Source organism: Sceloporus occidentalis, unplaced genomic scaffold, assembly GCF_023333645.1.
Source record: "Sceloporus occidentalis isolate IW3139 unplaced genomic scaffold, rSceOcc1.0.p SCAF_4, whole genome shotgun sequence".
Lineage (NCBI taxonomy): Eukaryota > Metazoa > Chordata > Lepidosauria > Squamata > Phrynosomatidae > Sceloporus > Sceloporus occidentalis.
Window position 1 is genome coordinate 84,496,893 of NW_028316984.1, and position 14,469 is coordinate 84,511,361.

The window sequence follows — 14,469 nt, forward strand, 5'->3', positions numbered from 1 at the left end:
CGCATTATGAAGCAGACAAGTGTCCCTCCTGCTTTACACAGTGGGATCTGAGGATGAAAGAGAGTGCTAGCAGCACTGTAAATGCTGGACTGCAATTCCCAACATGCCCTCCACTAACTATGCTAACTAAAGCTGCATCTATGCTGCAGAATTAATGCAGTTTGACACTGCTTTAATTGCCAAGGCTCAGTGCAATAGAATCCTGGAATTTGTAGTTTTGTGAGAGATTTAGCCTTCCCAGTCAGAGAGATCTGGTGCCACAACAAACTACAAATCTCAGGATTCCACAGGATGGAGCCATAACAGTTAAACCATTGTCAAACTGCATTAATTCTGGGATTGCTCAATTATTCTCTTTGCTGTTGCTCTCCTGGAAACCTGGCTTTGGGCTGCTACAGGTTCGAGTTTCACCTCTGACAGGCTCTCTGGCCCTTAAAAAGAATAGAGGACTCCTGGAGAAACTAGAATCCATAAAGTGTCAAAGGTAAAGGAGGAAAGCGAACTGCTGTAAGGTATACTGCTACTGCTGCTTCCACATGGACCATGGGATATCCCAATCCTCTAACCCTGTCTGTTCAGGGGTCAGTCCCATGGAGTTCAATGGCATCTCAGTACATCACTAAGGACAGCAGTCTATACATCCCAACCCCCAGGAGCAGGAAGCTCACACATGATGAGAGAGCCAGAGAATGAACCACCACCTCTTCAAAACCTTGGGGAACCTGTACAACTAAGAATTTCAGACTTTCCCACTGTTGTTGTTGTGTGCCTTCAAGTCGTTTCCGACTTGTGGCGACTCTAAGGTGACCCTATCTTGGGGTTTTCTTAGCAAGATTTCTTCCAAGGGGGCATGCCATTGCCCTCCTCTGAGGCTGAGAGAGTGTGACTTGCCCAAGATCACCACAGTGGGTTTCCATGGCTGAGCCAGGATTTGAACCCTGGTCGCCAGAGCCCTAGTCCAGCCCTCAAACCACTATGCCTTTTGCCTTGGTTTATAAGGAGCAAAATATATGAAAGTTTAAAGTCTTGGGGATAGTTTTTTGGCTATTTAACTGGGAAATCTAGTTGTGGCTCACTTCAGTTTCTTCAATTTTATTCTATTTTATGTACAGTGCTGTGTAAAAGTTTAATAACAATAACGATAACAACGACAACAACAACAATAATAAGGGATCTGAGCTTTCTCAGTGGTAGGGATCCTTTCACCCTCAAAAGGATCAGGGCTGGTGGGAGTCCAACTCACAACTTTTGGACTCTGACTTCGCTCTGTGTCCACACTGCAGAAATAATTCGGTTTGATACCACTTTAACTGCCAAGGCTCAATGCTAGGGAATTCTGGAAAGTGTAGTCCCCCCCCCCTTGGAATATCCCTTTATCTAATCATTATCAATACATACTATATTAATAAACCTTGGGTCACATACAAAGTTGTGTTACTTTACACATTCCAAATACCTGGCCAGTTAATATATTATATTTTAATTTATAACTGTTTCAATCCTTTAAATTGTTTAATTGTTTTTTGTTTTTTATTTATGTATTTTAATATTTTGCATTGTTTTTAAATTGTATTGTTTTATACTTGTTCGCCGCCTTGAGCCCCTACATTGGGAGAAAGGTGGGATATAAGAAATGTTGTTATTATTATTATTATTATTATTATTATTATTATGCAATGCAGACATAACATTACACATAGTTTGTTCCCTCCTTTGTAGTTTTCCCTTCCGCTCTCCCTACCCTTCCCAGAATCCCATTGCATGAAGCCATGGCAGTTAAAGTGGTATCAAACCGGATTATTTTAGCATCGTGTTCTGCTTTGCTAGTAGTGAGAGCAGCAAAAATGCAAAATGTTCCCCGGCTTCGAATTTGTAGTTGCTACAAGTTTGCAACCTGAGCAGAGAAGGAAACCTGGTTGTAAAGGGATCGATTCCTGTTTCAGGGAGGAATCCACTGGATTAAAAGCGATCCCTACCAGAAGTGGGGTTCGAACCCACGCAGACAGATGTCTATTGGATCTTAAGTCCAACGCCTTAACCACTCGGCCATTCTGGTGTCGTCCTCCAAAGCCCAAGTGACCTGCAGTCCAGGGTTTGACAGCCTGAGAGACTACTAGATCTTCCAGCAGTGCCACCAAAACCAAGGGGCTACCCATGGCTACAAGAGGCAGAAGTAGGAGTAGTAGGGGTCTGTCTCCAACTTCTTTTCCCTGTTGTAGCTCTTGAGCACTTCCAAAAATGGCTCTGGCTGGCTGGCTGGACTTCTTTGGAGATCTACTGTCTTTGAAACCTTGTTTAACGTGGACATTGCATTGCACTCTTGGGATGAGGGAATAATACTGAACTCGTTTAACTCTGTTTTAAGGTCCATTTTCGTATGTTTTTCACTGTATTGTTTTAATTTGTAAGATGCTTTGAAACCCATCTTTTTATGGAAGTTGGAATGATGATGATGATGATGATGATCATCATCATCATCATCATCTTAGGTCCCAAACACACTGCAGAAATAATCCAGTCTGAGACCTCTTTAACTGCCCTGGGTCAGTGCTAGGGAATCCTGGGAATTGCAGTTTACTGTGGCACCAGAGCTCTCTGACAGAGAAGGCTCAATGTCTCACAAAAGCACAGTTCCCAGGATTCCCTAGCACTGAGCCTCAAAGCGGATGATGTCTGCAGGTGCAGCCTGAGACTCTAGCCCTCCAAATGTTGAAAGGAGTCAGCCAAATAATAAAGGAAGCCCTGGTTCTGTTTCTCGCGCGGCAGGAGCTGCCTTTGCTTCTACCGCCTTGGGTCCCTTCTGGGAGAAAGGCGGCATACCAATGCAATGTTATGATCCAGTTTAGCTTCCTAGATGAGAGGGGATTTGATGCCTATTGGGTTGGGATGCCTTGCACCTTCCTCAGGGGGAGAAAAGGTTTAGGAGATGGTTGCTATGGTTCATTAGAAATGTATGAAAGGCCGCATCCGCACTGGAGAGAGAATCCGGTTTGACACCACTTGAACTGCCCTGGATCCATGCTAAGGTCACCCAGTGGGTTTCCAGGGCCAAAGCGGGATCCTAGAAAGCATGGAAAGAGGCAGATGAAAAGAGGGAGGGAGAAGAGGGAGAGCTAGAAATCCCACCAAAAGGGTCTTTTCAATAAAAGTCAGAAAAGTTTTTTTCTTAAAACATGAAAAATAACAAAAGCCAAAGCCAGAGAGAGCCGGGCCCCTCCCGGACTCTTCCCCTGGCTCCCCTTGCGACGCCCTGCCGCCCCTCGTCCCCCCGCTGTCTGGCTCCTCTTGTGCCTCTTCAAAAGGGCCTCCTGACTCTGGTGGGACTCGAACCCACAACCTTTGAATCGCTGCTCGTGCCTCCAGCTAGAAGTCCAATGCGCTCTCCATTGCGCCACAGAGCCCTGCGCCGGAGTGCCTCCTCCTCCTCCTCCTCCTCCGCCCGGGCCAAGAAAGCGACAGGCGGGGACAGGACAAGGCGCCCCAGGGGCAGCGGGGCCTAGGGGTCTCAGCCTTGGACTCTGGAGGCCGCCGGGGTTCGAATGCCCCGCTCAGCCATGGCACACTCTCTCAGCCTCAGGGGAAGGCAAGGGCAAAGCACCCCAGAAGAAACGTCCTTTCTGCAGAAGGAAGGGGTTTGCCATTGCCTTCCTCTGAGGCTGAGAGAGTGTGACTGGGCCAAGGTCACCCAGTAGGTTTCCATGGCCGAGTAGGGATTTGAACCCAGGTCCATCCACTAAATAAATCCTCCTTGCAAATGCCCTGCCTTTGCACCTTTTCCCTGGCTCTGTGCGCGACCTTAGTCTCGACCTGGACATCTTCCTGTATTGATCTCATGTTGTTGGTTACATTTCTATTCCTCCAGGGTTGCTTTGGCCCCAACTTGAGACCCTCTGCAGCATCAGGAAGAGACGGGGAATGGTAGCCGGCCTCCTTTGGTGGCCATCGCAATCCGTCCAGATGTTGGGAGTGAATGTTGCATCTTGTGTATTTTGCCATCTGATGTGAGGCTGGGGAAGAGGGCAGGAGGAGATTTTCTTGGTGGTAAATTAGGCCCTTGTCTCATCTTGGGAGCTAAGCAAGGTCAGCCCTGGTAAGCATCTTGGGTGAGAAACCACCAATAAATACCAGGCCCCCAGCAGGCTGTATTTCAAAGGAAGGAGCTCAGCATGGGATCGCTATAAGTGACTTGAAGGCACACCTGCACAACCTGAGCTTGTACCTTTCTGTAAACTATTCCTTCTGACCATGCCATTGGGATTTTTTTAGTAGCCATTGGAGTGTGGGTGAGGAAACATCCTCCCTTGTGTAGAGTGCTCCCTTGCAGCACTTTTCACACTCTCTGAAAGAAGGAAGTTGGCAGCATGAGCTTTCGTAGGCTTCAGTCTACTTCATCAGGTGCATCTAAGGAAGCAGAGTGAAGTCTATAGAAGCTCACCCTGACAACTTTGGTGCCCACAATTCCCAGAATCCCATAGCATGGATCCAGGGCAGTCCAAGTGGTGTCAAACCAGATTATTTCTCCAGTGTGGATGCAGCCTTTCATATATTTCTAATGAACCATAACAATCATCTCATAAATCTTTTTTTCCTACGGAAGGTGTAAGGCATCCCAACCCAATAGTTATCTCCTCAAGGCATCAAAATTGGCAGCATGAGCTTCCCTAGACTTCAGTCTACTTATCAGGTGAGGAAGTAGACTGAAGTCTAGGAAAGCTCATGTTGCCACCTTTCTTTCTTTCAGTTAGTCTCAAAGGTGCTACAAGATCTCTCTTCGTACTCTTCCACACTTTTGTCTTCTTTTGGGGATCAGGAAAATCCCTCCAAGGCCTTCCTCTTTCCTAATGCTCTCTCCTAATACCAAATGAATTTTATTTATTAATACATATATAATGTAGGAGTTATATAGTGTCTTGTTCCCACACCATGTCCAAAAAAAATTATCTGTTTGAAGGGCCAATGGTAGATGGTGGCATGGATGAGACCCCACCAGAAAGAATGATGAACCACCAGGCAACAGTGAGTACCCCCATCTCATTGCCAGTAACCATGTGGGGTTAGTAGGAAGGGAGGAGATGCAACCAGTGCAGAATGTTAATTTTTTTCCTTTTGTTTTATAGACAACCCTACTGAGAATGGTGAGAGAGAACGAGAAGGAGAGACTATGGAAGAAGGCAGTCCAGAGTCAGATGGGAGTAAGTATTAATCTACTCCTTACAAGGAGTCATGGGAGTTTACAGCTCATCTCAAAGGTGCTCAGGTGGGAAACAAGTTTTAAATACATGTTAGTAGTCCATTACATGTTTTTCTGGAACTCACTGCTTTACTATTATTACTTCGTAACTGAAACAGTCCCATCAGCATGCGCTAAGGCTAAGGAAGAACTGACATTCTTGGTGGATGCCCAAGATCTGCATATAACAATAATGCCCAGCTCTCTCGCTCTCTTTTTTGAACCTGTTAGGAAGGATCGAATTAGGGGAATTTAATTAGCTCAAATTTACGAGAGGCATGTCCTAACAACGCACGCAGCGGGATCGTGTCCCTATGTGTATACCAGAGGTCATCTAGTCCAACCCCAAGAAACAGAGACTCCAGTGCCAATGAGTTGCAATTAAAATATAAACATTTATTAAAGCCACACAACAAAAGGGATCATACGTGCACACACACATTCAATGCTAAATCAAGGAAGGGGGAGAGTTTGGGAGTAAAGGAGAAAAGATAGAGGCACCATTGGAATAATTACCTTAGGAGTCTTCTCCAAGCGACGGATGTGAGGGATGGTGGATGGTGAAACACAGCCACGGGGAATGGGGAAAGCAAGTGGCGACCGCGGTGGCTTGAGCTGAGTTCCGGATGGCTAAGCTAACAAGAGGCCCGGTGACAGTGAGCTTTTGGCTTTGCTCGAGTGATTTCAGCGGAGGCCAAGGCTTGGGGGAACTCAAGCCTGGAGCAGCAGCTCAACAAGCAAGGTTTGAGGTTTGGAACTTCAGCTCGACAAGCCCAGCTTGGAATCAGGCTTGGAACTTCTGCTCTACAAGCCCAATGAGGGCAGAAATTGTGGTCCTATTTATACTGCGAAACATATCCTCAGGCTATGACTACCTGGTGAACAAAAGTCTTGATGGCTATCTTTTGTCTAAGCTGAAACTTACACAATGCATACACAAAGAAGAGGTCTGACACTTTTCAGGGGAGGACAAATATCTAGATGGCAGAGCTGTTAATACAATCACTCGCTCATTAGGAGAGAGGCTATCTCGTTGTCCTCTTCTCTTTGGGCTGCCTGCAAAACTTGTAGGGCAACTCCCAAAACTGCCTTCTGAAAGGTTTGCATTTTACCTTTTTTTCCTGTGACCAAGCCTAGCAGCTTGCTGGCTACGTGGTCGGCTCGCTTTTAGGGTAATGACGGCTTGCGATGGGGTCAGTCTGGGGTCATGATTTTTGATCGCTTGGCACCCCAAATTTATATAAAACCAAACTCGGTAACAAACCACTCTAGAATGCATGATAGAAATCAGGTTTCCCTTTTGGTTACATTGCCACAAAGCCAGAGCAGCTCTGTGAGGTGTATTCTAGCTGCTGCAGTGAGCCAGGATGGCATAGTGGTCTGAGTGTTGGACTATGGCTCTGGAGACCAGGGTTCGATTCCCGTTCAGCCATGAAACCCACTGGATGATCTCGGGCAAATCACATGCTCTCAGCCTCATGGGAAGGCAATGGCAAACCTCCTGTGAACCAGTCTTGCCAAGAAAACCCGTTATAGGTTTGCCTTTAGGTTGCCATATGACTTGAAGGCACACAACAGCAGCAGCAGCAGCTGCTGCTCCTACTGCAAGGGAGCATCAAATGGTTTTGGCAGGTAGGTTGAATACCAAGTGATGGGGAGTGGCCATAACATAGTGCAAGGGCCTCAGTGATGCCTTGCCTGCACATGAAATTGAAGAGCATACTTATGAAACATGTACGCTTAGTAATGTGGCATGAGTGTAACATTCAATGAAATATTTATTTCAACAGTTGATGCTTGAAGAAAATCACTTCAGAGTAACACTTTTATTTCTGTGAAGGATTTCCCTAAAATGCATATCACTACTTTGTCAACTTTGTCTTTTATAAATCAACCTTGTCAGACTATCAGCCCACTGCAGTTAGTATAAATGTATAGATTTGTGGGGGGAGGGGGAGTGTGCGTGTGCCATCAAGTCACCTATCAACCTATGGTGACACCATGAATTGCCCAGGTTTTCTTTGGCAAGGAATCCTCAGATGTGATTGCCAGTGCCTCAATGTGGCACACTCTGCTTAATGTCTCTTGAACACATTCATAAGCAGAGGTGTTAAGCCGAGCTTAGCATCTATTGTATTTATATGTAACAGCAATTAAATCCAGTCTATTCAGCTGCTGTGGGATTCTTCAGCTCGTTCCTTATCATGTTCTCTTTGTCTTTCAAAAGTTTCTACAAACTGCACCCCTGCATTGATAGGGTCTGTCACACTTACATTTTTGCATGGAAAGATTCACATCTGTGAATTGATTCAAAATCGATTCACCATTCCCACTATGTGACCTGCATTCCCAGGCTCACACTGTATATATATACACCCACTTTTTCCAGACAAGTATTCTCTGAAGATGCCAGCCACAGATGCTGGCGAAATGGCAGGAAGAAACTCTTCTAGAACATGGCCACATAGCCTGAAAAACCCACCAAAAAAAACATTCCCACTATGTTTTAAGGCAGCGAATCTCTCCATGGCATTTAAACCTGGTCTGAAGTTCCCATTGGCTACCATTACGGATCAAAATGGAGGCGCCTTCATTTCCTGAATGGTGACTGCGCAATCTGAATTGATCCAATAGCTTACTTACATTATTGGATATGCGAATCACTGTGGTTCTTTAAAAAAGAACTGTTAAGGGATCCAGCGTCAAATACACCGGTTTAAATGGGCTTTTCGGATTTAATGAGTTTAAATGCTGCCCCGTAAACTGTACCGAGTACAATCGGTGTAAGTCTGAATGACAGGGAAATAACCCGGTTTCCAATCCAGGTTATTTCATAATTTGAATGGGGCTGATGTCTCTTAACACCTGGGAAAAAACACCTGGGGGAAAAACAAAAAGAGGCATCTCAGTGAGGGCATTGCAAACCAGTGCAGAAGCTCACCTCTCTCATGTTAAGTCCAGGAGCATATGGAGTTTCTTGAGATCATGGACAGGCAGGTTGTGTTGTGCAATGAAGTGACTGATGTGTTCAATCAAGAAGGACATCTCAGCAAACAAAGAGGAGAGGCATGAACTATTGGTGCACATGCATATTGGTACTATTCTCCCAAAGAAGAGCGAACGTCCAATGTCAAAGCAGTCTGCCAAGAAAATGTGCAGCGTCCTTCTGTGGTCCTTCTGCTGTTGTTGTTTTGGGCCTTCCAGAATGGCTTGTACAACACAGCTTTGTTGTGTAAATTAAAGTTGTTTCCACCTCATGGTGACACGAAGGCCTATCATGGGGTTTTAAGGCAAGAATTGTTAAGAGGTTTACGCTGAGAGAATATGACTTGCCCAAGGTCACCCAGTGGGTTTCATGGCTGAGCTGGAAATTGAACCCTAGTCTCCAGAGGATCATCCAACACTCAAACCACTATGCCATTCTGGCTTCCCTTTACCATGCCTGAAAGGAAAGGCAAGCACCCCAGCCTGTGAGTAAGGGGCACGAAGGATGCAAAAAACACCATGTAAGGCCAAAGAAGTGAAGCAATATAGCCCCTGAAAAGCAAGAACATCAGATCAGTATTTTTTGAAATTGTGATATGTAATTTTTCAAATTGCAAATTTAATATTCATTTTATATGTGATATGTAATATATCAAATGTAAGACAGTTTTATTGATTATTTACTATTTACTATTTCAAATATAGAAAAGTTACATGTTATATTTACTATTTACCAAACCACTGGTGGCAGAGTGGTTAAATGCCTGTACTGCAACCTCTCACTCACAAACCATAAGATGGTGAATTCAGTACCAGCCAGGGCTCAGGCTTGACTCAGGCTGGCATCCTTTGTCCGAGGTCACTAAAATGAGTATCCAGCTTGTTGGGGGCAATTAGCTTACAGTTGTAAACTGCTTACAGACCGCTTAGGTGGTATGAAGCGATATATAAATTAAGCTGCTATTGCTAACTTTGGAGGGAATTCAGAGGTAGGTACCCTTCTAACACACATTATAGAGTATCATGGGCATTTTGATAATGCACTGTCTTTTCACTTTAACAGCCACAGCTGCACTCAATGGAAGCTGGGCTTTGCGAATATCACACTGACACCCCCTTAATGGCCATGGATCCATTCCCTGGTATGCTGGGATTTCTGCTTTTTTTTCCAGGGCAAGTCACTGAAGACCCTAATGACAGAAAATAAATACTAGGGTTCCACATAGGAAAGCAATGGTGACCTGCATTATGGCAGCAGAGGCCTAAGGAGTGGGGAGGGGAAATGCAGACACCCCCAGATATCAAGGGTGTGTGTGTGTTAAAACCCAGCCACTGTTGTGGCATTTCTACCATATATCACACCAAATTCCATATTTCTTCTGCAATTGCTAAGAGTGGTGGTTTTCCCTGATCCCACCTGGGCCATCATGTAATGACTTCCACCTATCCACCATTTCTGACATCAGCTGTGGGGCCTGTCTAAATAACCTCAAGGTCACTAGGAGGGCTTAGGTAACTTTCCCACTATACTCAATGGTGCCACCACATACATTTTTCAGATACACAGATTTCCAGGAGGCTGAAAGTGTATGAAAATAAAAACAATTCTTTAGCTACAGAACCTAAACATAACAAGGTTTTCTGTTGACACTGAAAACACCACATACTGTTACACCACTCTTCTAGGTAACTCAGCTGCTTATTTAAATACTGCTTGGTTCCCTTTCTGGGAGAGAGGTGGCATAGAAATGAAATGAAATGAATAAAATACTAACCCTGACTCACTCTTGAGAAGAGTCTTGGAGCCACATAGCCTGACAACCTAGGAGGAACGGTGGGAGGAAAGTGGCCCAGCTCCCAGTCAGTCTCTCAGGCTGGTGAGGAAAGAAAGTGAGGGAGCTACATAGCCTGACAATGGCAATGCAACTTGCAGTGAAGATACACAAGGCAAGCATGCAATTGCACACATGGAGAAAAGGTGTTTATTAGAACAAAAGAGAAAGGTCAATGGAACCAAACCAGTTCAAGAATGAAACAGAAGGTTTCCATAAAAATGTTAGACAGCATGTAGTTATCAACCTGCAATCACAGCTTCAATTGCAGCTGTAACTCTCCCCCTCTCCTTGGCCTACCTGCCATTATATTGCCTGTATTCAGGATCAATCCACATGATAGGGTGGGTGGGAAAGGTAGGTCTAGATCAGGGGTTGGCAACCCCCGGCCTGTGGGCCAGAAGCGGCCTGCAGAGGCAGCAGGACCGGCCCCAGCCCGGTCCTGCCGCCGCCGCCGCCTCCTCCACCTCCTCCTCCACCTCCTCCTGGGCCGCGCAACTACGCTGCCCTCCTCCACCGCGCGGAGGAAGAGGAGGGCCACGCGGCCTGGGGGAGAGGAGGCAAAGGGGGAAGCCCCGCGCTGCCCTCCCTGCCTCCCTGCATGGCCCCGCACTGCCCACCTCCTTCTCCTCTGCCTCCTCCGCAGATTGATTTCCACTGAGATGAATTGTTTTATTTTACAATAAAACGATTCATCCCCAAAAACACCACTTTGGAAGTGGTGTCAGGAAACCTCAGGGTTTTTGCGTTTGCCCACGTTTTTCCATCTGAGATCGATCTGATAAGGATCAGGATCAATTTCAAATAGGAACTAGGGTCATATACCTCAAATCCTGCTGTGATTTATATCGTAGTGGGAATGAAATCCAGAAATCCAAAATGACTTGAAGGCACACAGCAGCAACAATGATGCTGAACCTGAAGTGTTACTTTCTAATCTGGCCACAAGATGGCAGAATGCTGAGTGGTATGTCAAGTGACAAGTACCAGAAAACACACAGCAGGAGAGTTTCACAACAAACACAGGAAGAATAGCAGGGAGAAACTGCTATTGAAGCTGACAGATACATATCAGGTTTTTTTCATAACATGAAATGGGAAAAACCAAAGCAAAGATTAGAGAAGTATGGGACATAGTGCTGAGGTTTGGTTCTTAGTTCCTGATTTGTGTGGTAGTTCAAAAGAGAGCACAATTGGTAGATCTGAAAAAAGAACATTAAGTATGTATGTCCCGGATCACTAGGGAAAAACAATAATGCTAAGAAAGGTAGAGGGTAGAAGAAAGAGAGGAAGATCACAGATCAAATAGATACTCAATCAGGGGGTTTAAGGGCAAAGGCTTGCAGGATCTGGGTAGGGCAGTGGAGGATAGAGATTCTTGGAAGCTAACAACAGATGTAAGTCCCATTCCCTGCACCTCAAAATGCATGTTCATGTGACGCAAGAGGCTATGCAGACGGCAGCATTGCTGATGGTAGGGCTCCCATATCAGACAGGCTTTTGCTGAGGAGCCAGACTAAATGGGCCAAACAGTTCCTGGGTGGCAGCAGCAGTAGTAGTGGCAGAGGGTCAGGAGTGACACTGGCAGAGGATCTCTCAGAAACAATGGCAGTGGCACCATAGCTAAAGCTTGTAAGCACTGTGCAGGAGGAGGCTCTGCTGAATCACTTCTGAACATCTTTTACCATGAAAACCCTACGATGAGACAAAGGTCTAATCTGCACTGGAGAAATAATGCAGTTTGACACCACTGTAACTGCCATGGCTCAATGCTATGGAATTCTGGGATTTGTAGTTTTGGGAGACATTTAGCCTTCTTTGTCAAAGAGCTCTGGTGTCCAGGATTCCATGGCACTGAACCATGGCAGTTAAAAGCAGTGTCAAACTGCATTATTAGATCAATGCCAGGGGGTAGAGAAAGTTCATTGGTAGTCTTGCCCCTACCAAGGAGAGTGGAATATTCTATATTCTTATACTACCACCCTCATAGTTACACCTGGTGGGAACACAGGACAGGACCTTCTCAGTGGCTGCCCCCTCCAAGCTCTGGAACTCCCTTCCCAGAGATTTTTTCTTGCAGGTAAGTGAAGACTTTTCTGTTTAGACCAGCTTTTGTCAAGTAACTCTATAAGGTCTGTCTCACCTAAACACTGTACTGGATCTGGCTAATTGCTGTGTTGGTGTGCATTTAATGATGCATATTTTATTATTTATTTATTTATGGTATTTATACCTCGCCCTTCAGCCCTAAAGACTATCAGAGCGGCTAATTTTTAAATTAATTTTGTTATAACTTTTGCATCCAGTATAATTCTTGATAAGCATTTATAAGACTGCAGTTTTGCTTGATTATATATTTACCGTCTTTGTCAACAAAGTCTCAGAATCTATCAAGTTCAAGCTACATGGAAAGAAAGATATCGTGTTTTTATATCGGGAGAGCTTATCGCCTTTTGTTATCATTATCCCTTTACTTACACGGATTTTTATGATGTTTTTATATTTTAAGACAAGCCTAGCTCCCATCTGCCCATATCTTCATCTACTGCACTATGGCAGTTTGAGTTTTCCCTAGACAGTGAAACTTTCCCTTCAGTTGGTTTGCTGTTGCATAATATTCTTCTTCCATTCAGTGACCTGGACACTATATTTATCATGTTAACCTGGTCTGGGATCCTCACTGCTTCCCTGCTCAAGTTACCAAAGTGACTTCACTACATTATGCCTTAATACCATGAATTCCTGTTAGATAAGGCGAGGCTAAGAACTTGGATGCACATATTACACTGACTGCACAGCTGTAGGTGAAACAGAATATGATGGTTTTAATTTCACCAACTTTGAGAACTAGGTGAAAAGGCTGGAGCAATCCTCCCACTCCAAACTTTATGAGTGGGAGCTACAAGGCACGCTAAAGGTAGAGCATGACGCAGAACGCTAGGCATAAGTATTTTTGCCTTCCAAAACTATTCCCTGACAAGTGGCCAAAATATCACCAGCATACAATGGAACCAGCTCAATGTTTCTTGATGATTATTCAAGGATATGGGGGTGAGTGAGAATGGCCCTTTTAAAAGAACAACTTTCTGGTTCCTGATGTTATCCCATTGATCAGGGCTGACTCAAAACATCTTCCTGAGACAATCTAGCAAATTGTATTTCCTCCTCACCCAAATCAATGTGCATTGTACCCCAAACCAAGATAGAGAGAAAATCCTACAAGTATTTCTATCTATTTCTAGCATTAAATAAAACGCTCCCACAAAATTAAGTAATTTAACAATTTCCTGCCCATTCATGGCACCTAAAATGTGCCGGCTGACTTGTGGTAGGGCTGGCTTGGACATGGATTAACAACTAAACAAAACAAAGCACTTATTGTGTTGTTTCCTATGCAGCCTCAAAGCTACAGGTCTCTCCCTCAAGATTTATTTTCCTAACATGGTCTTCTACAAACTTCCAGATACTGTCAAATATTTCCAGATTTTAAAATGTGCCATTCATAGAAGCCAGTATGGTGTAGTGGTTTGAGTGGACTGGGCCTGTGGAGACTTAGGGCTTGAACCCTGGTTTGGCCACTGCGACCCACCTTGGGCAAGTCACTCTCTCTCAGTCTCAGAGGATGACAATTTCAGTTGCAAATCCCCTCTGAAGGAACTTGCTAAGAAAATCCTGTGACAGTCGCCAGAAGTCAGAACTTGAAGGCACACAACTCATTCATAAGGATAGACATCTGGTGAATTTGTACTTTTTAAGTATTTAGAACAGTTGGTATTGTGGTTTTAAAATATTTAATTGTGCTCCTCAAATTGAAATCCATGATAATAATGCACTTAGTTTTATCGATCCCTTTAACATCTTTTTTTGAGGGGGAAATATGCTGTAATATTCTGCCCCCAAAATGTGTATTCTAGGAGACTAGAAAATTTACCTGGCTTTACCTGAGTTGATTGAGAGTATTTTATAGAAACAGTTAAAGATAATCCATATGTGCTTGTTTAGTCAGATGAAGTCACTTACAAAGGAAAATCAGACTTCTAGAACCCCAACCTACACCATTCAGTATTTTAAATAGCCCCCCCTTTAAAAAGTTTGGCTAATCTACTTTTTAGGAGCAGATCACAGAACTTCCCAGTCAGTGCAGTAGTCCAAAAACTAACATGCCTTGAGCTTTGCCACTGTCCTGTGCCCATCACAAATGCAGTTGTCATTCCCTGAAACACACCCACTTGCTAAGTGTAGCTGTAGCTTTTGCCACAGTAAAGTTGGTAAGCTTGATGGAAGTCACAGAAAAGTCATTAAGTTGGGCAAACGTGTGATTGTAGAAGAGAGCAAGTCAGTCCGTGGCTTAAGCCATCTACCTTGTGAAGGGCAAGCAGAGAACGATGCTTTTTGGACTATAACTTCTAGAGCTCCCCAGCC

At 44.6% G+C, this 14,469-nt stretch overlaps 1 long non-coding RNA gene and 2 other non-coding genes across 5 annotated transcripts in view; 1 reads left to right on the forward strand and 2 right to left on the reverse strand.

Moving 5' to 3' along the window:
- LOC149314201 (uncharacterized) overlaps nucleotides 1-14,469 on the forward strand; it is a 303,565-nt gene that overhangs the window by 163,351 nt on the left and 125,745 nt on the right. The gene's annotated exons all lie outside the window — the stretch shown is intronic.
- On the reverse strand, nucleotides 1,974-2,056 carry TRNAL-UAA (transfer RNA leucine (anticodon UAA)). Its single transcript has one exon. It is a non-coding gene; the product is annotated as a tRNA-Leu (tRNA).
- TRNAR-UCU (transfer RNA arginine (anticodon UCU)) lies at nucleotides 3,310-3,401 on the reverse strand. The gene is given in 2 exon segments: nucleotides 3,310-3,345; nucleotides 3,365-3,401. It is a non-coding gene; the product is annotated as a tRNA-Arg (tRNA).